The 21217-nt window shown below is 43.8% G+C and overlaps 1 long non-coding RNA gene across 1 annotated transcript in view; it reads left to right on the forward strand.

The window, feature by feature from the left end:
* The window catches only part of LOC138304266 (uncharacterized), a 38746-nt gene extending 18016 nt beyond the window's left edge, over nucleotides 1–20730 (forward strand). The window contains exons 2-3 of the long non-coding RNA XR_011205528.1: nucleotides 19146–19520; nucleotides 20306–20730. This is a non-coding gene — a long non-coding RNA (uncharacterized lncRNA). The remainder of the gene's footprint in view (nucleotides 1–19145; nucleotides 19521–20305) is intronic.
* Nucleotides 20731–21217: the final 487 nt, after the last annotated feature.

The following is a 21217-nucleotide window of genomic DNA, read 5'->3' on the forward strand; positions in this document are numbered from 1 at the left end:
TATGGCCAAAATGCTAATACCAAATCCTGCTGATTGGTGAAGTTGGATTTAATATTACTATTTTAGAAATGCCACTTTTAGAAAGTGAGCCTTCCTCTGCACTTAAATCCATCCGTGCCTTACAATCCACGTGTGGCTAGGTTTAGTTGAAACTCCCTTGTGCAATCACTCAGACAACCCCAAACACAGGATGCTCAGTCACACTTGCATACACCTGCATATTGAATGGGTCTTCCTGGGCTGGGAGGGTGGAGGGCCTGACACTTACATGTCAAAGGACAGTAGCCTGCCCTCACACAGAGGACTGCCACACCCCCTATTGGGACCTTGACAGACAGGATGGAACTGAAAGGGGACCTTGTGCACTTCCAAGCCACTCTTTGAAGTCTTCCCCACTTCAAAGGCACATTTGGGTATTTAAGCAGGGTCTCTGACCCTACCAACTCAGACACTTATGGACAAAATACCACTAGTGAAGAATCCGTGAACCAGAACCTGCAACTCGTCAAGAAGAACTGCCTGGCTGCCCAAAGGACTCACTTGGACTGCTTTTCTGAGAAGGACTGCTGCCTTGCTGTTGCCCTGCTGCCTTGCTGCTCTCTGGCTGTGCTGAGAAATGCTCTCCAAGGGCATGGCTGGAGCTTGCCTCCTGTTCCCTGAAGTCTCAGGACCAAAAATACTTCATTCCTGCAAATCGATGCACAGCCTGCAAAAAACGACGCACAGCCTGCATCGCTGTGAGAAACTGGATCGACACAGCCCGACTTCCCGAAGAGGAAAACGACACAGCGCCAGCATTGCGACAGGAAATTCAACGCATGGCCCACTGGACCTTGCGGAGGATTTGAAAGCAAACCAGGTGCTTTGTGCTTGCAAGAGACACTTGTTGCTTTTTCAAAGACTAAAGACACTTTCTATAATTTTTTTACAGTGATATCTCAACGTATACGTTTTGAATCTTGATCATTTTGACCTGCATCTTATCAGATAAATATTATAGATTTTTCTAAACACTGTGTGGTGTATTTCTATGGTGTTCTACTGTGATATTGCATGATTTATTGCACAAATACTTTACACATTGCCTACTAAGTTAAGCCTGACTGCTCAGTGCCAAGCTACAGGAGGGTGGGCACAGGATAATTTGGATTGTGTGTGACTTACCCTGACTAGTGTGAGGGTCCTTGCTTGGATATGGGGTAACTTGACTGCCAACCAAAGAATCTATTTCTAACAACTATCAACAGACAATCACTCAATGGCTGGGAGGATGCATGTTTTGTGCATAGTCAGTCACTCAAGATTGGTTCCAAATCATAACAAGGAGTGCCAACAATCAGAGTAGCTATGAAATGATAGTGTTAATGGACGTACAGGGGAAATGTTATGCACAACTTCTGAATTAGGAATTAGAAGCGTGGGCCTATGAATAATAATTCATCCTATGGTTCCAAAGAAACTGCCACAATGAGGACAATTTGCTCACCTTGTCCTATTTAACTTAGGATGCTGTTTGCCCAAAAGCATGGTTACTGTACACAGCATTTATTGATTTCATTAACACCTTCAACAATGCTCCTAGGGGCAGGCTGTGGGCAAATTACACAGCTGGGGAATTGGTCCTCGACTACTGAAAGCAATTGACTTTCTGTCCTGTGGGATTTGGGTTGAAAATCAAACTGACACCAAACTGGTCCACTTCAGAGAAAATCCCCATAGATAAAGGTCTTAAGTTAGGATATATCTTAGCATCCCTGTAATTTAACCTCTTTGTGGTAGATTTGGAAAGCAACCTGATCAGCCCCAGATCATGCCCACCATGGTTGGTCAATCAGGAAGTTCAAATACTCTAATAACCAGATGACATGGTTATCCTAGCTCGCACTGAAGTAGGCTTACAGAGTTTTCTCAAGGCCCTGGCACAATACTGTAATGACAATGCAATTAAGATCAACTTAAACAAAATCAAAATAGTGATATTTGGCAAGAATTCAATTAAAAAAGGTCTTGGTATACAAGGGTGTGCAGTTTGAGAAAGTGAAAAGTTTGGGGGCAGACTGTCTCCCATCCAAGCACAGTTCCCCCAATGCATTATGGTAAATGTGGTACAAAATTAGCACTCATTTCAATAATAACTGTAGTTTTTTACCAATGTTGGTGCAGATAATGTTGTATGTCTCTAGACATGTGCATATGTTTCTGGAGTTCTTCCTTCATCTGTAGAGAGAACCAAACTTTCATCTGAGGTTGCTGGAAATGCTGCCAAAGCCTTTACAGCTGAGGGTCCCTGTGAAGGTTTGTGAGGCAATGTGCCCTGACCCCCCATTCTGTTTAAAAGGCTCACCTGAGCCAGCAAGCTGATGAGCTTTGGAGATGCACCTGTGTGCCTGTGAGTGGCACTGTGACCTGTGAAGATTTAGGAAGCTTTTACAGCAACCCAACATTAAATGTCATTGCCATCTACGGATGAAGGACGAAATCTAGGAACATGCATATGCATCTTGATATATACTGCACTACCTGCACCAACCTTGGTGAAAAACTACAGACAAATCTGAAATAAGCGCTAATTGTGTATCACATTTACCATAACACAGAACGGCGAACTCTGCTGGGATGTTAGGCAGTGTGCTCCCAACCCTGCTTCTATCTACCAGAATCCCTCTAAATCTCACCACACCTGGAGGGACAAACTTTGGGAGGTATGCATAGAGTCTAAAGCTGAGTGAGCCTGGTGTTCAGTGCAGCCCATAGCCTGTGACTCAGGGGCTGAGCAGAAAGGATGGATATTGAGGCTAAATCCCTGGTTTTGTAACACAAAACTTCTATGAATAACCCTGCCTCAGTAATAAAAAAAGCAAATAAGCAGTCAGAGTGCAGTGAGCTCTTCCTTCCCTGGGCCCTTGTGACACTGAACCTTCTGGAATATTGCTAACTAACCAGCTGCGGTTCCGCCATAGGAACAGAGGAGCATTGCACCCCCACACTGCTGCACAGAAAGTGTGAAAATAAAATAGCAACAAAATTCTATTATTGTTATTTTATTTTTTACTCTTTATCAACAAACAGACTGTGAGGGCAGGGCCAGTGTGTCACTGCTGCTGATTGGCAGCAGTGAGGAGTGGTCACTTCAGTTTGAAGTGTGCATGTTGGTTTGGCTGGCTACCGTACTATGACCAAACCGACATGCGCAATTCAAACTACTCCAGTACAGCTGTCATACAGAGGCCACCAGTGCTTTTCAGAGCATTGAGGCAGCCCGCTCCAGCCAATCCAGACACGTCACTCATGCAGCTTAACAGCAAGAGAGCAGCATCTGGATTGGAAAAAGCTGTTGTCTGTGAGACCTTGCGCTCGGACTGGAGTCCGGAGCAAGCAACACAACACCGAGGATGTGCTGCTAAACATCAGGGACGTGTGGCCGGCAATGAAAGATATGAAAGATAAGTGTAACTTATTTTTATGTATAATGTTTGTTTTGCCTTTTGTGCACCTCCATTTAAATATCCCACCAACAGCCACTGCTATGCACCGGATTTAGGGTGACAACTATTACAGAAATTGACGTCTCTCCACAACCTTTCCCCATGAAGTAACCCCTTACTTGACCTTACACTACTAACCAACTCCTTTGATGGTCTGGGAACCCTAAACACCCCTGTCTCAATAGGGTAATCCTTTTCATCCCCCTTAGATCACTGAACCCCTATGTACCCACCTTTTCTCTGAAACCTGTGCTGATGCAGCTTTCAAAATGTTTTAATGTTGTATTCAGGTCTTGGTTTTTCCTTAAAGAGTGCCAGTTTGAAACCTACCCCCACTCCAGGACAGCAATCATGGCTGTACATGGTTTAACCAATCAGAGTCTTCCTCCCTGGAGCTAGAAACAGCTGCAGCCAAAGGGAGCTAGCTTTCTTTGAGCCAATCAGAAAAGCCTCCGACAACTGACGGTCAAAAAACATGTGACACTGTGCAGAGGGAGTCTGCATTACTTCTTCCAAACACGAGCAGGTCACCCAGTCTGTGCAGTGGCTTCAACCTCCTGTTCTGCGATATTGGCTCTTCCTTCAAAATCTCAGGAATTTCGAGTAAGAAGAGTAATGCTCAATTACTATAATTACCTAGGATTATGCAGGTGCAACAGGAATTTTCTCAAGGCCTAGACATTTCTCTTCAGAGGATGGACCCATTACGTTACCGTGTGGCTACAAACCATTAAAAATGAGCTTTTTTGTCTGTATAAAATATTATTCACCTGGTACCAGCTGAATCAGTCATTGTGTTCATTCTCATCAGACATGACACTTGTAATCTCTAAATTCAAATGGTGAAGTTTGATGGAAAATTATCAAAGCTGCAGATCCATAAAATTGTTTACTCAGAATTCCTAGGTGTAAAAACGCATATAACTATTTATTTCCTAATTCCCTGTTTCTACATTGCCAAGAAATCCTTAGCCTTAGGTCATAGTGAGCTTAGTGCTTTTTACAGGGTTGGACTGAATTAATGGGAAATCTGGCAGTGCCAGAAGGGCTTGCCTGAAAGGGCGGTACGTGGACCTTTTCGCTTGTGGGTCTTTTTATGGTCTGGTGGGCTGGTTTTACTGTTGATTCCCCTAATACTGCCACAATCACTACCAGCAGCAATCACAAATGCATGCAGTCTCTCATCCCTCCCAAAACACTTATTCAGAACGTCCTTACAAGTTCAAAACTGCCCTGATTTGCAAACATGGGCCCCATTTTTAGCTATATGATTCACTAATGGGGCTTTGGCCTATTTTCTCTCTCATTCTGTCACTAGTATTATGATCTCTGCAGCCATTTTGTAACTCTTAACAATTTGTCCCCTAAGCAAGAAGCAATGTTCTCATAAAACTTTATTTATTAGAGATTTTGAAGTGAGCAATATTTTCAGTAAGCAAAAAATACCTGGCTTTTCAGAAATGAGGAAGTCCTGCTGCTTTTACTTGTGGATGAACAGAGATCTTGAATTCAGTTCACATTTCAGAGAGTGGGTTCAATGGAGATCAGCGTCATGAAGTTTGGAGAAAACCTGTAGTGTTTTAGACCTAGGTTCTGTGGAGAGAATGTTGCACAACTGTAACAAAGATGACAACTTGGGGCGACAAGTGCAAAACGAACAGATGATGGACATAATGTGGAACAAATCAAACATTCATCCCAAGTCACAGACCCGGGATTAATCCATCAGTTGTTTTGCTTGCCATGCCATTCCAGTTTGGACCCAGCTATTTGCAAATCAATTTTGACCCTGCTCCCTATGGGAACAGTCTAGACTGAACTGCCAGGCCAGGTCCTCTGTGGATCAGAAACAAGCATCCTGGGTCCGGTTTTGGGCTATCACCCCTCATCAGCCAGAGTAGCTTGACTCAGGTGGCATGGCAGGCACTGGATCCACAACTGTAACAAAGATGGCTACTTTTTACTTCTGTCCCACAGTAGGCACATAGGACAAATATGAAGCAGAAAATCCAATGCCACCAAATTAAAAGGGGAGCTGGTTTAAGCATATGGGAAGAGGTACTTCAATTCTAAAGGCTCTCTGGTTCATAAGAAAAAGCATTCTTCAGTTACTGGGGATGGTCTTAGTTTCCGCGGTCATCATGACACTGCATCAACAGATCTTGGGTCTCCCATGGTGTATTTTCTAAGCTTAAAAGACACTATTCATGAGCAGTCCTTCCATAAACATACCGTCAAACTAACAGCAAACAGACATTAGCAAATCTACTGAATGTTGACTGCAGGCCATATAACTGTATGTAATTTAAGCACAGTAGGGAGAAGCTCACATTTTTCTTTTGAGCGTTCCATGGACTCTTCGCTAAAGTTTTATCAAGGCAGTAAAATCTAATGTTATGAGACATGGTAGGCTGGAACATTTTGGATATGTAGGCCGAAAAGAAGTGGCACTGCACTCAAACACATACAGGATATCAGCTGATTATGGAGTCAGAACAAAACAGGAATTTTCAAACATAAGGATGTATGCCACTGAGTTCATCACTCAAATTATTCAATCTTTAGCTCTGTAGTATTGGTCATAGGGACTTTTCAAAAGCACTTGCATGTGTTTCAGTTTCATAACTCCTCAGATCAGAATTGTGTTTGACAAAGGAAGCCCATTCCGGTGTTGAATATCTTTGATTTGGTACCTTTTTCCTCTTAGGTCTAAGGACTTCTAGTGGTTCCCTATCACTAGCAAGCTGTTCTGTTGGCTTTGGTTCTTCCTCAATCCCCTCTGGAATGTGTTCTTCAGTCAAGACTTTTCTCAGTCTCGCTCCACCTTTTTGGCCACTTCTCTTCCCCCTGCACTTTGCCATCTGAAGTGTTTGCAATGTGTTCTTACTGATGCACACTGTCAATCTCAGCTGCTTCACTGATTCTTGTTGTTATTCTCTGTTGAATTGCTACAGTCTGATTTTGGGAGTCTTGTGTTCAATCGTCTCCTCCCTCTAAACGTCTGTTCTGAGCTTGGGTTTGACTCTTCGAAATTGGCAGCTGTTGTCACCACTTGTTCACCCACTTGTCTCACTCTCTTGGCAAGGAATGCATGGATCCAGTCAGTAATCCGCCACACTTAACAACAGTTTTCCTCACAAGGATGACTTTAAAGGGTCCTCTCCAACGGGGATCAAGGCACATTTTCCTGATGTGTTCTACACCTGGACGCAGCCGCCTGCACTTACGTCATGATGCAACTCTTGTCTCGAAGATGTGGTCACCAAGTCAACTGATAAAAAACAGAAAGCACCACATCAGCTCATCCTTTGCAGTAGTCAAGAACCATATCATCAGTTATGTTCCACAAGCGAAGCTGAAGGCACTGATGAAATTCTCATGGGTCTCCATATCAGGATGTTGAGAGGTGGGGTGGGGGAGTGCAGACTTACGTTTGGTAGTGCTTTGAAAGTTCATACGAACAAGAGGACGAGCATTTGGCATTTTAAAGAGGTAGAGGAGCACACCTTGCCCATTTTGGACTTCAGGGCACCATTGATTTGATTTACAATGCCGGATGCTTCTGGTCATTAACTGCAGTAGAATCTTTGGTCAATCTTTAAAGTTATACACAAAAGTTTTATTACCTTTTCCTTGAAATGCATCCCGGATCTTACTCTAAAAAAAACCGTAAGGTAGACTCGTTGAATCAATAATAATTTCTCAACTATGATGCTATCACAGTTCCTGGATGAGTACTCTTCAACCCAACATCAGAAGAGGCAAACTAATACAAAAATGTACTGAAGTCCATTGTAGATGGACATCTCTATAAAGCCTAACTGCATGTGATGAAAGGGCCAATTGGACTTCTCTATGTGACTCATGGTCACAACTGTTCTTTTGCCGGCATTTAGCTACTGGCAAGTAATGCACCTATGAGACAAATTCTCAGCGATGGCATGGAAATGGGAATCATACCAGTAATTACAGAGTTAGAGCCATGGTGTCTCTTACTTCATGGGTAAAGCCATGGAGATCCCTGGCCACTGGGGACAGAATAGCATCAGGTAAAACAGGTAATCCAACCCATGAAACCGAAATCTCATTCTGATGCTCTACCCGCCAGTGCTCACTCACTTTTCTTTCTCAGTTTCTGGCATTTCATTCTGTAACTCTCCCAACTTCAGATATGTATTTGCAGAATTCAGTAATGTTAGAAAAAGTGTCATTGTCAGTTTCTCATTGCCCATTCTGGCTAAATGTACAGGGCTCAAAAGTACAATACCTAGCCATTTCTCCTGCATAGCGTTTTCTGGCAGGAACACAATCCCACCCCACTCTTGGGCGCTACACATTTCACAACTGCTATTGCTGCAGTGCTTCAAGCAAGTCCATGGTACATTTCAGATTCCTGATTGAGGAAGCAGAAGAGGTCAGGAAACCCCACTATGATAACTACCCGATGTGGTGGACTACTCAAACTATTGGAACCACTGGATGCTCTAGTAAGTATGATTAGTTCAGCCACCTATGTGGATGTTACATTGCACAAATAGGAGGCTTCCACCACACTTTCACTGGGGAAAACAGCTTAAGCTGCTTTCAAAATCCCTCGCCCATCTCTTCAACAAGAGCTGTCCACAAACAAAGTAAAATTGGGCTCTTCCAGAGGACCATCTCAAATGTCATATCTTGACTTTGTGCACCACTCAGCAACAACAAGGCAATCAGGCAAACAAGGCATAGTGAAGTGAACCACTCTCCAGAAGAGGCAAAAGAGTAGCAGAGTTTAAAAAATTGTACCTCCTAAGAAAAACATTTTCTGCTCCCAAAATCATTTACTCATATTTAGTGAGTCTGCTGCTTGTCATGTGCTGAGTTTGCATGTGTAAGATCTCCAATGAATGTGCCATCATAGTAAGTGAATAGCCCATTACTATGCCCTCAGACTGCTGGATGCTAACACCAACAGTGGCTTTGGTTTTTAGGCACTCAGGAAGTGCTGCAGTCACTGGATCAAGTGAAGCACAGAAGTAACCCATTGGCCGTATTGCTTTCCCATAGGTCTGTGTCAACACAGATCGTATGCTTCCTGCATGCTTGAGGTAGTACAAAACAAAAGTCTTGCAATCAGGCATTCCCAGTGCTGAAGCATGGCAGAGGTTTTCTCTGAGCACTAAGAAGTCACTCATGCATTCTTTGTCCTAGGGTAGCAGATCAGTCACATCATTGTGTGTAAGTCTCTGCAGGGCTTTGCCTCTAGGGAAAAGTTGGGAATCCACCGACGACAGTAACCTATCATTTCCAGAAGCATCCTGACTTCTCTCTCTGTGCCATGGGAGCATTCATTCTCAAAACTGTGGAGGTACATTCTTGGGACACTCTCCTAACTCACTTCTCAATGTGGTGTCCCAAGTAAAGAAATTCCCTCTGACTTTGCTGTAGTTTTGTAGGGGATACCTTGTTTCCGTCCTCTGCAAGGTTTTTCAACAAAGCAATGTCATCCTGCTTACGTGTTTCTCAAGTTACTGACTTCACCTGTGGGTTATCAATGCACTGGACCAGAACTGAACTGCAAGGCAGCAGTAAGGTCTCCAGATTTTTCTTCAGTATCTGATTACAGCTAGAGGGACTCTCATTATACTCCCATGGGGCTAACATTACACAAGGATTTTCCCCCAAAATCAGAAAATTCAATGGAATTGGTTACCCTGATATAGGGGAATGGAAAAGAATACTCAACAAAGATCAATGAACGATAACCCCTCGGAAACACATGGGGGCAGATTTAAGAGCCCCTAGCACATCCTTGAGTGATCTTAGCATCATTTCCTTTGATGCTAATGTGGCCCAACAAGGCAAAAATCGCAGTGGCAAATTTAAAAAGTGGCACAATGTATGCATTGCGCAACTTTGTAACCCTTTGTGCTACATAAAGGTATGGTTATTTGTGGCTAAATGGGTCATGGTGTGTGAAGGTTACTAGCTCCAAAGAGTATTTGATGATGTTTATTGATTATGATGTTATAATTGCATTGAATTGAGGACTTATGGTGGAATCACTTTAAGTGTAGTCAAAAGGTCTATTGAAACTCTTACGCGTCCCCTTATAAATTAAACAATAAAAGACCGAATGAGGACAGACACGCTAACACAAACAACACGGCACACATTTTTAAATCAGTCTCAAGTTTCTTTAAGTGACTACCACATACTCTATGCCCTAAAATAACATAACTCCATCTGCACAAAAAATGCATGAAACACCTGTGGTTGGAACTGTGAAATATTGGAGCACAAAAAAGCGACAGTGCGTAGTTTTCAATCAGCATCAGGTGTGTTTAAGTCACAGCCAGACACTCTCTGCTCCCAAAAAACCATAACTCAAACCACACGTTTAAATGCATTAAACACCCATGGCTGGCACTGTGAAATATGACAGCACAAAAAGCGAGGGTGCATAGTTTTAAATCAGACTCAAGTCTCTTTAAATCACTGCCAGACACTCTCTGCCCCAGAAAATACATAACTCCAGCTGCACAGATAATTGTATTAAACCCCCATGGCTGGCGGTGTGAAATATAGGAGCACAAACAACAACAATGCATAGTTTTAAATCAGCCTCGAGTCTCTTTAAGTAACTACTGCACACTCTATGCCTCCCCAAAAAAACCATAACTCTAATCACATGTTTAAATGCATTAAACTCCCTTGGCGACAATACGTAGTGCTTCAACAGCACGGATAAAGCCATTAAACACCTGTAGCTGGTGGTATAAAATATCAGAGCACAAACAGGGTACACAATCTTACATCAACCTCAGAAATATTTAAATCACTATCACACACAGTCTGCCAAAAATATACACATAACTCCAACCACATGGATGAATGTATTAAACACCCCTGCCTAGCGATATAAATATCGGAGCACCAACAAGGGTTCGTAGTTTTAAATAAGCCTCAAGTCTCTATAAGTCACTACCAAACACTCTCTGCCCCAAAAATATACATTACTCCAACCACACGGAAAAATTAATTAAACACCCATAGCTAGCTATATAAAATATTCTGCAACAACAAAAACAACCTGATACTATATAACACAACACCACATAGCATAAACATAACAACAAAACAAACAGCAACCCTTGCCATATTACAAATATGACAAAAAACATAACACCCCCTAGCCAAAACAAAGATAAAATTTGTTAAAAAAAATAAGGCACACAAAAAACAAAAATACCCCTAATTGCAAAGAAGACAAGTGATGCAGATATGGTCACTGGACAGCCGACAGAATCCATTAGAAATAAATAGACTCATATACTCAATTGAAAAGTGAAGACAAGTAATACTGGTGTGATCCATGGGAGGCAGAAACAATTCTGCATGCTCCAAGGATGGCACACAAAATCCATTAAAAAAAAAGTGTGTACAACAAACATAAACACACTCAAGTGAAAGGATACAAGAAATGCAGGCGTGCTCCATGGGTGGAAACAACACAACAAAAGGAGGGACATTACAGCTGAAACAACTACATATAAGCAAGCCCTTTACATATAAAATATATAACCAATCACAAGTAAAGTGTGGGCTAAAACCTCACAAACTGAACACAACATGTCTTGAACAGACAGCGCATGCGCCGTGCCCAGGCTCAACCTAAAAAGGAACATACTTTGCATGGATGCATGGAAAGTTGGGCTCCGGCTTGGTAGGGTATTGCTTTGCAAAACATTTTTATTTTATTTTAATTTACCTGCTTTTAGATTTTATATACTAAACCTGTGTTGCATGTACTTGATTGTTGCCACTGCTTTTGGGGAACTTGATACTTTTTGCAGAATGGTGGACTCTTGCAGGTTGATAAGAGATTAAGAGAAGACTACCTGCCTGTACTTTCCTGTGCCAGGTGCTCCTTGCTCACATGTGGACCACATTCCACAACAGTTTTTCACAGATTTTAACTCTGTGAAAATGGTTCTGTCAAATACATAAGTATTGAAGGGAAAAAAGGTGCCTTGTTTGTTGAACCTTGCCATGCTTACTTACTGGTAATCTTTATTACTCCTAGTCATGGTCTTCCTCGCCCCAGTATCTACATCATTAGCTTTAGCCTCCCAGAAACTCCCAAGTCAATAAAGTTGGCACACTAGTTTCTATCCCTCCAACATGGCTGACTTCCCCTTGCCCGTCAGCGTGCTTAAAGAGGAAGTTGACCCATATCACATCCTGCATCCCAATGCCACAAAACCCAATGAAGTCAGTTCCCAAAGGGCAGGGAGGAATGTGGAAGCATACTGGGGCAGGGATGACAAGGACTTGAAGTAATGACGATTACTGGTAAGTAACCAAGGCGTTACCTTCTCATCCGTTTTCCTCACCTCAATATTTACATCATGAGCTGATACCCAAGCCAGAATCAACTGCATTGACAAAAGAGAACAAAGGCCAACCTGCCAGAATCAGAAACAGGATGTTTTAATATAGAAATAGCACACAAAATAATGTATGACAGCACATAAAATCATACTAGAAGTTAGTATAGAAATGGCGAAAGACACAGTGGCACCGCCCAGATTTCAAACCAATAGAGTTCCATAAAAGGATGAGAAGTAGCCCTGATGGCTAAATTGGCAATCTCCTCCTTAGAGACTCCATCAAACGCAGCCCAGGAAGTGGACAAGGCCCTAGTGGATCTTCCTGCACCCTACACTGTAGCACCTGTCTCCGAGGCTCATAAGCCAACTGAAATGCCAGCTTGATTCATCAGCTAAGCATGGAATTAGAGGGCTTCAAACCATTCCTCACTGGATTAAAGCATATGAACAGACTCTCCACCTTCCTGAAACACTTTATCCTAGCCAAGTAAATCAACAATGCCCTTTTAACATCCAAGAGGTGTAACAAAGCCTCTTCATCGGATGTAGGATTGGGGGAAAAACAGGGTGGACCACCCCTGCCAACCTGTGGAAATAGGAAGAGACCTTAGGAAAAGAAGTAGGGAGAGCCCTCAAAATCACCCTGTCAGCCAAAATTCTCAAAAATGGTTCAGACCTTAAAAAGGCACCCCGTTCACCAATCCTCCTGCTGAGGAAATCTTCACCAAGTCTAGAGGTTCAAAGGGCTCCCCTTGCAGGCTTTTGAAACAGAAGGCAACTCCCATGAAGGGGCTGTTGCTAATAGGTCTAGGTCTCTTCAAAGAACAGGATTTTAAGAGCTGCGCTACTAGCTGCTCCAAAGGATCAAACCGAGGAGTAGCAAGGCCAGTAGTGCTGCCCACTGTTCTCTCAGAGTCGAAGAGGACAGACCGACATCAAATCCATCAAAAGTCAGGATCAACATTGTCCATGTCAAGACCCCACTGCTGTAACTTAATAGCGATTAGATTAAGCATTAGCAGAAGACATCTTGTATTTAGTAACTATTGTGAATATTTCGCGGAATCCATTTTGTATTCATGGCAGCCATTTTCTCTGCCACATGCTGCCATGTGCTCACCATGTGCTCTGTCCTACCTTTCTGCTAACTACTCTTGAAAATCTGCCTAGTGACAAGTTATATTTAGCATCTCCCACTTTCGCACATGCCCAGTAAGGTCTGCAGCTGTTAGTCCTTGAAAACTGTTAGCCCCTCCTACCTGTCGACTGTGCATTTCCACATGACCTTACATGTATGCAAGTCTTGCTTCTATAATTGTACCACCTCCTTTTAGCCCCTGCGTGGGTATAAAAGGACCATGCTCTCTCAGTTCAGTGTGCTACTTCAAACATTACCGAAGGGTGCTGTTTGAACTGTAGTATCACCTCATGAGGTTTAATAAACTTTGTCTTTTATTTCAGTTTCTGTGCCAACTTCTTCCTATATGGTCTGAGGACTTTGTGCAGAGAAGGCTGAACCCCTTGCACTAGTAGGCCTTGCTGAGGCTTACTTCAACACCACCCAACACACCATGTAACAAAGTGCGCCCAATGCTTAGCATAAGCCTACAAGGTACAAGGCTGGTGAGACTATTGAATCAAGTTCACCACTACTGCAGAACAGTCCCTATCCATCAGCCCTAACCTCTCAACAACCAGGCTTAAAGATGCAGAGTGAGAAGGACTGTGACCAGGAGGCCAGGACCCATTGGGGGTACGGGTGACATGGAATCTCCCAATGTGGCCGAATCGCCAATCCCAATAAAAGGGCAAACCAAGATCGCTGGTGCCAACCTGGAACTACCAGAACTACCATAGCCTTGTCCTACCTGATTGTCTGCAATATCATGGGAATCATAGGGATTGTGGAAACGAAATAAGCAGCCTTTCCGGCCACTGGAACAGCATTGCATCCAATTACCATGCCTCACGGCAAGGAATAATTGTGCAAAAACGTGTTAGTTTGGCATTGTCTTTCAAGGTGAACAGGTCTATTCTTGTTGTCCCAAACCTCTTCTGCAGTAGACAAAACACCTCCATCATCAAAGACAATGAGCTTTTGGATGGGAACCTACCACCCCATTCTCTTTCCCAGGTAAGTAGATGTCAGTCAGAGATTCTAGTTCCCTCTCTGCCCTGTTGCAAATATCCAGACTCAGGCGATTGAGGGAGGGAACCCTGCAACCCCACTGGTGATTCACATACCACATGACCACTTTGTTGTCTGTCGGGACTTGCACATGATGACCCGTCAAAGTTAAGGGGAAAAATCCAGGAGACCCAACTGAACTGCCTTCAACTCCCTGTAATTTGAAAAACAACCCGCCTGAACTTTTGACCATCTTCCTTGAGCTGACAGGTCCCCCAGCGTCACACCCCAACCCTGCTTGCTGGCATCTGTGACCACTGCTCTGTATGGCACTACCTGGAATAAATTGGCCTTTTGACAGATTCATATTGTCTGACCACCAGCTCAGAGCCTCCCTCACAACTGATGTCATGGGAACCACTTGGGCATATTCCAAAGTGCTCGTCACCCAGTGGGACAGCAAATGATTGATCATGGAGTACATATTCAGACATGCCTAGGGAAGGACCATAAGAGAGGCTGACATCAGGCCCTGTACCCTCAGCACTGTTTCACAGGGGGGCAGTGCTGCACCAGTAAACCTTGGACTTCTGCCACCGAAGTTTGTTTCCTGTCCACAGGTAGAAACACCCTTCCACCAAACCAATGTCTGGAAATGTGGCCTGATGAAAGTTAGGTCCTGTGCTGGAGTGAGACTTGATTTTCTCTGATTGATCAAGAGTCCGTGAACTTGCAACACACTGCACATCTCCTGGACCTGAAGCTCCGTCTTGGAGAAAGAAGAGGCAAATATCATCATATCATCAAGATATGGAAACACCTTAATCACCCTCATATGCATGACACCAATAAGGGGGGGAGGTACTTTAGTGAAAACCCTAGGGGAAGAACTCAAACCAAAGGGTAATACCCTGAACTGATAATGCTGTTCCTTACAGAAAACCAGAGAAACCGTTGTTACTGTGGGTAGACAGTGACATTAAGGTAAGCATTCTGGAAGTCTAAGGATGCCAGAAAATCCCCCTGATTGATGAAGGGAAGAATTTTCTGCAGTGCCATCATATTGAACTTCAGATGAGGGATGAACTGATTCAACCATTTTAGATTGGTCACAGGCCTTGCTTGCTTGAGTGCTTTTTCCAGAAGTATTTAAACTCCATCTTGCAAAGTTTGCTTTTTTATTCCGTCTCTTGGACAAGGGGTAGGCTGAAATACATCTGGTGGGAAAGATGGGAACCCAGACGGGAAACCTTCCTTCATAACTTGAAGGAACCACTGATCCAACACTGTCTCCTCCCAAATCTTGGAGAACCAAGCCAGTCGTCTCTTCATCAGGCATGAATATCAATCATATAGTCAGGGCTTGGAGGAAGGCTGAGAGGCGGCTGCCGATTTGTCAGTGTAAGGGGCACCCTGGCCATACCCTCTACCACAAAGGGGCTCTTGGACTTTACCCTGCCTGGATGTCCCGAACGCCCTTTTATGAGTGAAAAAATGTCTGTTTACCCACTTTTTGTGGGGCCTTCAGCTTGAGGTCTACCGCCAACTTTTTGGATCATTTCCTCCAAAGGGGTCCACAGAGATTAACCCCAAAAAGGGAAATTTCCATCAATAACACCTTCTGTGCAGCATCTGCTTTCCAAGAAGGTGACCACAACTGTTGTTGGATCGCAATGGAAGAACCAGCTAAGGATGCTGCCGACCCCCAGGAAATCAAAGCAAATATCTGACAACAGACGCACCTGCTGCTCCATACGAGCCAAAGTAGGAGTAACATCTTCCCCTGATCCATTAATTCTGCCAGAGTCTGCCAGAGTCTGAAGTCCTTCATAAGGAGTGAATGGCATAGGAGGAATAAGCAGTCACCCTAACAGCAAAGGAACATTTAACCGCGACATCAACCCTCCTATCCACTGGATCTGTGAGGGCAGTGTCTTCAGAAATAACAGCCCCCTGTTGGATTCTGAAAATAGCTCTGCAATGCCCTGCAACAAATACCTCTTTGCCAATAATCTAGGAAAAGCATGCTTGTCCACCTCCTTCCATTCATTTTCCATCACCCTTTTAACAGAAGAGTGGAGCAGCAGGGACTCAGGTTCCTTCTGCTGATAATGGGTGAAAAAATCCTCACTGTCCTCCTGCATAACCAACTCAGGGAATTCCAAGTTGTGCCTGCTATGCTGCAGGACTCCTTTCAATTCCTGACCCTGCACATATTGCCCCTTAAATTCTTCCTCCTCCTCCTCTGCCTCACAATCTGCAGGGGTCACAGGCTCAAGACGAAGCTTTTTAGGGGAAGAACCTAGTTCCCTTTCCTAAAAAGCAGCCGCTACCGCAACCTGTATCATCTTTACCTGGCTCTTCCAGTACTTGACTCAAAGTTTCATGATCCAGAAACTAAAAAACAGGATGTGATCTTTATGCACAGTGAGGGGGAGCGGGAAGTCAGCCATGTTGGAGGGATGATTAACCAGTGTGCTAACTTTTTGGACTTCAGAGTTTCTGGGAGGCTAAAGCTCATGATATAAATACTGAGACGAGGAAGATAGACAAGAAGGTATTGTGTGGCAGGCAATGGTCAAGCATTTAATCAAGATGGCTAGTGAGGCAAAGTGAGTTTTGCTTTTTTGGAAATGCAGGAAAATATTCAGGTAGTTTAGGGTGAATGTGAATGACTGAAGATTGTGTGCAGAAGTCCAAATTGCTCAAGCCGGTTCATGTGGAGGACGTAAGGGATAAGTACAACCAGGAGGTCTCAGGATGGAAACATGCTGAATCAGGATTCAGCATTGCTTTTTGGAGAATTAGTTGTTTCTATAGACAGAGAAGAACTTCACTGTACTTTTGAATGATGAAGAGGTAAGAAAGAATTTCAGGCAAGGCTTGTGAAGGAAGAAGTGTAATGCCTGGAAATTAGAGTAATTGAGTTATGGTTCAACTGTTCGAACAAAAATGTATCTTGATTGTACTATGATTATGAAACACCAGTGTTGTGTTAATTTCTAGTTATAAAGACATCGGTGTAATTTGATGTCCGTGTGTTGAATATGATCTCAGGTGGGGCAAGTCAGCTGTGTGACTGACAATTGTGTGGAAACATAGATTCAGAGAAAAGTTCCAGAGATTGCTAGGAGAAAGCTGCTGAGTGGACGGTGGTAGCGCTGTTTCCAGTTTACCATAAATATATGTCAAACATACTTACCCTGTTGCTTCCTTTGAATGCTGACCTATTAGAATATCAGACATCCATGAATGTCTGCTGAACCTCAGACTCTCAGTTTAAGGCCCAAGTATGAAGAGCTCCCCACTTCAATTTTATTCAGCAACCCTAAGAGCTCTTTAGACGCCCTATAGTAGGCTCCAGAGCCACTTTCCTGGCCTTCACAGCAAATTAAATTTGATGAAAACCTTTCATTACATCTTCAACACTTAGTGAACCATTATCTCTTCAAACAAGTAGTTCAAAACATGTGTTTCATTCCTCAAAAACACCTCTTTTTAATGAACGGAATAAGCTTATCTTGCATTTCTTTTAACAACTGATTACTCAAAACCTGTCAAAAGTGGAAAAGATTCTTGTAGATTTCTATAACATTTATACCTTAATAACTCTAGTAAGCACATCTGCACTCATTGTAACTAAACCAAATAAAGTTGAATACAGATATTGCAGTTATCAAGTATAGAGTCAGACACTATAAGGCAACACCAGGCTGGACATGGAGTTTGAAGAGTGCAGTCACTATGCCATCCTGTACCAAAGTACCAAATCCTCCACCAACCCTTGAAAACTTCTCTACTACTTAGCCCTGTCATCCTTGGACAGTCCAGTATTCAGAGACCAAACCAAACATCTAACCAGTGTGCAACAGCACCTGTGGCTCTAGGGCATAAATGGAAAAGTAGCCGCCACCACAGATGCAGCCCAGCAATTGCTTCCTGTTCAGGACCCAGGAAGAAGCCTCATAATTGAGAATTTTAATTTGTTTCCTAAGATTTAGGGCCAGATGTACCAAACTCTTTTCCATTCGCAAATGGTGCAAATCGCAAATTTCAGCTGTTTGCAAATGCAAAAATGCCTTTCAGAATGTATGAAAGGCATTTGCAGTGCAAATATAAGGAATCGCTAAAATTGTGATTCCATGCAACTGCGACATTAATTTACTTGTTGCAATCTAGGTATCGCAAATAACGACATGATTTAGCAAATTGCTATCTGCATAACGCAAATTGTGACCTAGATTTGCGATTCTCAGATAGCGATCTGCAAAATCATGTCACTATTTGCGAAACCCAGATTGCGACACGCAAATTTGTCTCGCAATGCTATGCATTCGCAAATAACCTATGTAAAGAAACCCAGAATGACTCAGCCCCTTTTCCACAATGGCCGCACTCTACGTCATGGCGAGGAGGATGAGGAATCTGGCAGGTTTGTGGAGAGGGAGGAGGAGACAGGAGTACATTTTCAGAGTGCGCATAACCCTTTTTGACCAGACAGAGGAGGAGATATATGAGAAGTACACGTTAATCTCAGCCATGATTCTTGACCTGATAGCTGATTGACAACCCATATTGTAGCGCACAACACACAGGACCAATAGTATACCCACCCAGGTGCGGGTATTATGCTCCCTGCACCTATTAGCCTCAGACAGCTATCAAGGGGTTATAGCAGCAGCTGTAGGGGTCTCAGAGTGCCCGCTCATGATTTTTCAATGCATTTCTCAATGCCATGCTGAGCAAAATTCAATAGCACATAAGATTCCCCAGCACCCCACAGGAATTTCTACAGACAAAATTTGATTTCTACCAGATTGCCCGATTCCCACATGTAATAGGCACCATCGATGGCACACACGTAGCTATCTGTCTGGCATCGGCCACAGAGTATGTTTATTGGAACCGTACAAATTCACATTCCATGAACATACAAGTAATTAGCAATGCCTCCAACATCATAACCAATCTCGTGGCCAGATATCCAGATAGCACACATGACTCCTACATCTATCGCCACAGTGGAATTTACACAAGGCTACTAGCTGGGGAGTTTGGCAAAGGATATCTACTGTGTAATGTAATAGTTGACAATGTTGCATTGATGTAAATAAGACGTAATGTATAACAAGTACTCATTATTCTCACATGTCATTCCAGGAGACAGTGCCTACGCTATGTGGTCCTTCATACTGACATCCTACCTGAGTCCCGCAACGCCAGCCGAAAGGAGATTTAATGCTGCTCACAGGACAACCCGGTGTTGTGGAGAGGACCTTCGGACTGCTGAAGAGCCGCTTCAGATGCTTCCACAAGAGTGGTGGTGCACTACAATACAGCCCTGAAACAACCTTCAAAATCGTGGCTACATGTGCTATATTGCACAACATTGCTACAATGGGGGGCATACCTGTGGAACCCACTGAGCCAAACTCCAATGGGGATGATGATCCCTTACCACCCCTTCACTCACTAGACAGAAGCAGTGCAGCAGAGGGCAAAGACGTGCTGACATCACGCGCAACCATTTCTGATGTAAGTAATGACAATACTACGTCTATTATATGTATTGCTGTAGGTAGCATCTTTATTGCCTTGACTTCAGGTAACATATGTGTGAATAGGACATAGCTATGCACTAGACACAAACAGGTGCGAGTAACAGTGTCACACTATTAGCATTATAGTATAATAGTTTTGCTACATGTTAAGCTAGCCCCCTATACCCCTCATCATCACTTCCTACGTCCACGCACTCCACTTGAGTGCTTAGTGGCCTCGGTGGCACCTCTTTTAGCAGGTTCAAAGACAGTAATGTGTCCGGTACTGCGACGCCTAGGATCCATCACAGGGGCTGTGAGAATGCTGAGGCTAGAGAGCTCCTCACCTTCCCAACCACACAGTTTGCTGTTTGTAGCACTCCGTGCTGTCTGCATTGTATCCAAAACATTGGTGGTTTGCACCAATCCCTGAGCAACGTCCCGACTGCAATGTGCCAACTCCACTTGTATGCCCACAGCACGTCGTGATATCAAGGCAGTTGAGGTAGCGAGACGATTGACCAATCTGCAGAACCCATCCAACCTGCCCATCAATTGGTGATGGCACATATAGTGGCTGACACGCTCCTGCTGAATCACAGTGCAGAGTTCCCTAATGGTGTTTGTCATCTGCTTTGTGTTTTCTGCTGCTGTTTTCTGTCCCTCCTGCAGCTTGCACATGTTTTCATTAAGAGACTACAACTGCTTGTGCAGTACTCCCATGTTGTCATTGTAAGACACCAACTGCCTGTGCATTGACCTCATATGTTTACATTGCAGATGCTAAGCTTTCCAGATGGCAGCTTCAAGGCCGTCAAAGAGTGATGGGCCCTCTCCTGCATCAGTGCACTATCTGCCTGCATTGTGACGCCTCCTGAGCAGAGTGGACTGACGCAGGGGGCAGGGACTGCTGTCTGTGTGTGCTTCTAGCCTCTGGGGGTGGTGTGGGAACTTCATCCGGCATTTCGTCTGAGTCCTGGTTATACTCTGGGAGAGGTAACACTCTTGAACTGCGTCTAGTTAGTGCAATAATGAAGGACTCACTGGTGTTTGAGACGGACTGTGGCTGTGTTTCATTACCCCCTGCATTTCCACCTTCTGCTGCGTCAGGATCCGGGACATCTACAACGACAATGTGCAGCATGTCATTTTTAAATATTGCACAAATAGTTGCATAATTGTATTAAATGTACACTAACATCGTATCACTAAGAGTCATTTATGTTGTTTCTCTTTGTCTGAATACTATCATGCTATTTATGTGGTAGTTGCACTTTAGGGGTGTGGACTACCACTCCCATAAGGCATTGTTGCGTTGTATGTAAGATGTGGCATGGACTATTTATCACACTGCATCGAGCTAAAAGCTTTTTTCTAGGGGGCATTTCTACGTGCCCATATGGGGAATACACATCATTGCTGCTCTTACCTTTGGTGGTGCTGGGTGTCCCTGAGGTGCTTCAGGAAGCAGTGTGGATTCCATCATGTCTTCCATTGGTGTGGATGGTGTCTGGGTAGGTGGTCCTCCTCTGGTGTTTCTTGCCTCCTTTAGCCTGCTGGCCACCGTCTCTTTGGGACGGGAATGCAAGTCGTACCGCCGCTTGCATATCTCCTTCACGGTGTGCTGCGCAACACCCACTGCACATATTTTGGTCTGGATGTCTGACCACAGTTTCCTCTTCTCACTTTCAG

Source organism: Pleurodeles waltl, chromosome 7, assembly GCF_031143425.1.
Source record: "Pleurodeles waltl isolate 20211129_DDA chromosome 7, aPleWal1.hap1.20221129, whole genome shotgun sequence".
Classification (NCBI taxonomy): Eukaryota; Metazoa; Chordata; class Amphibia; order Caudata; family Salamandridae; genus Pleurodeles; species Pleurodeles waltl.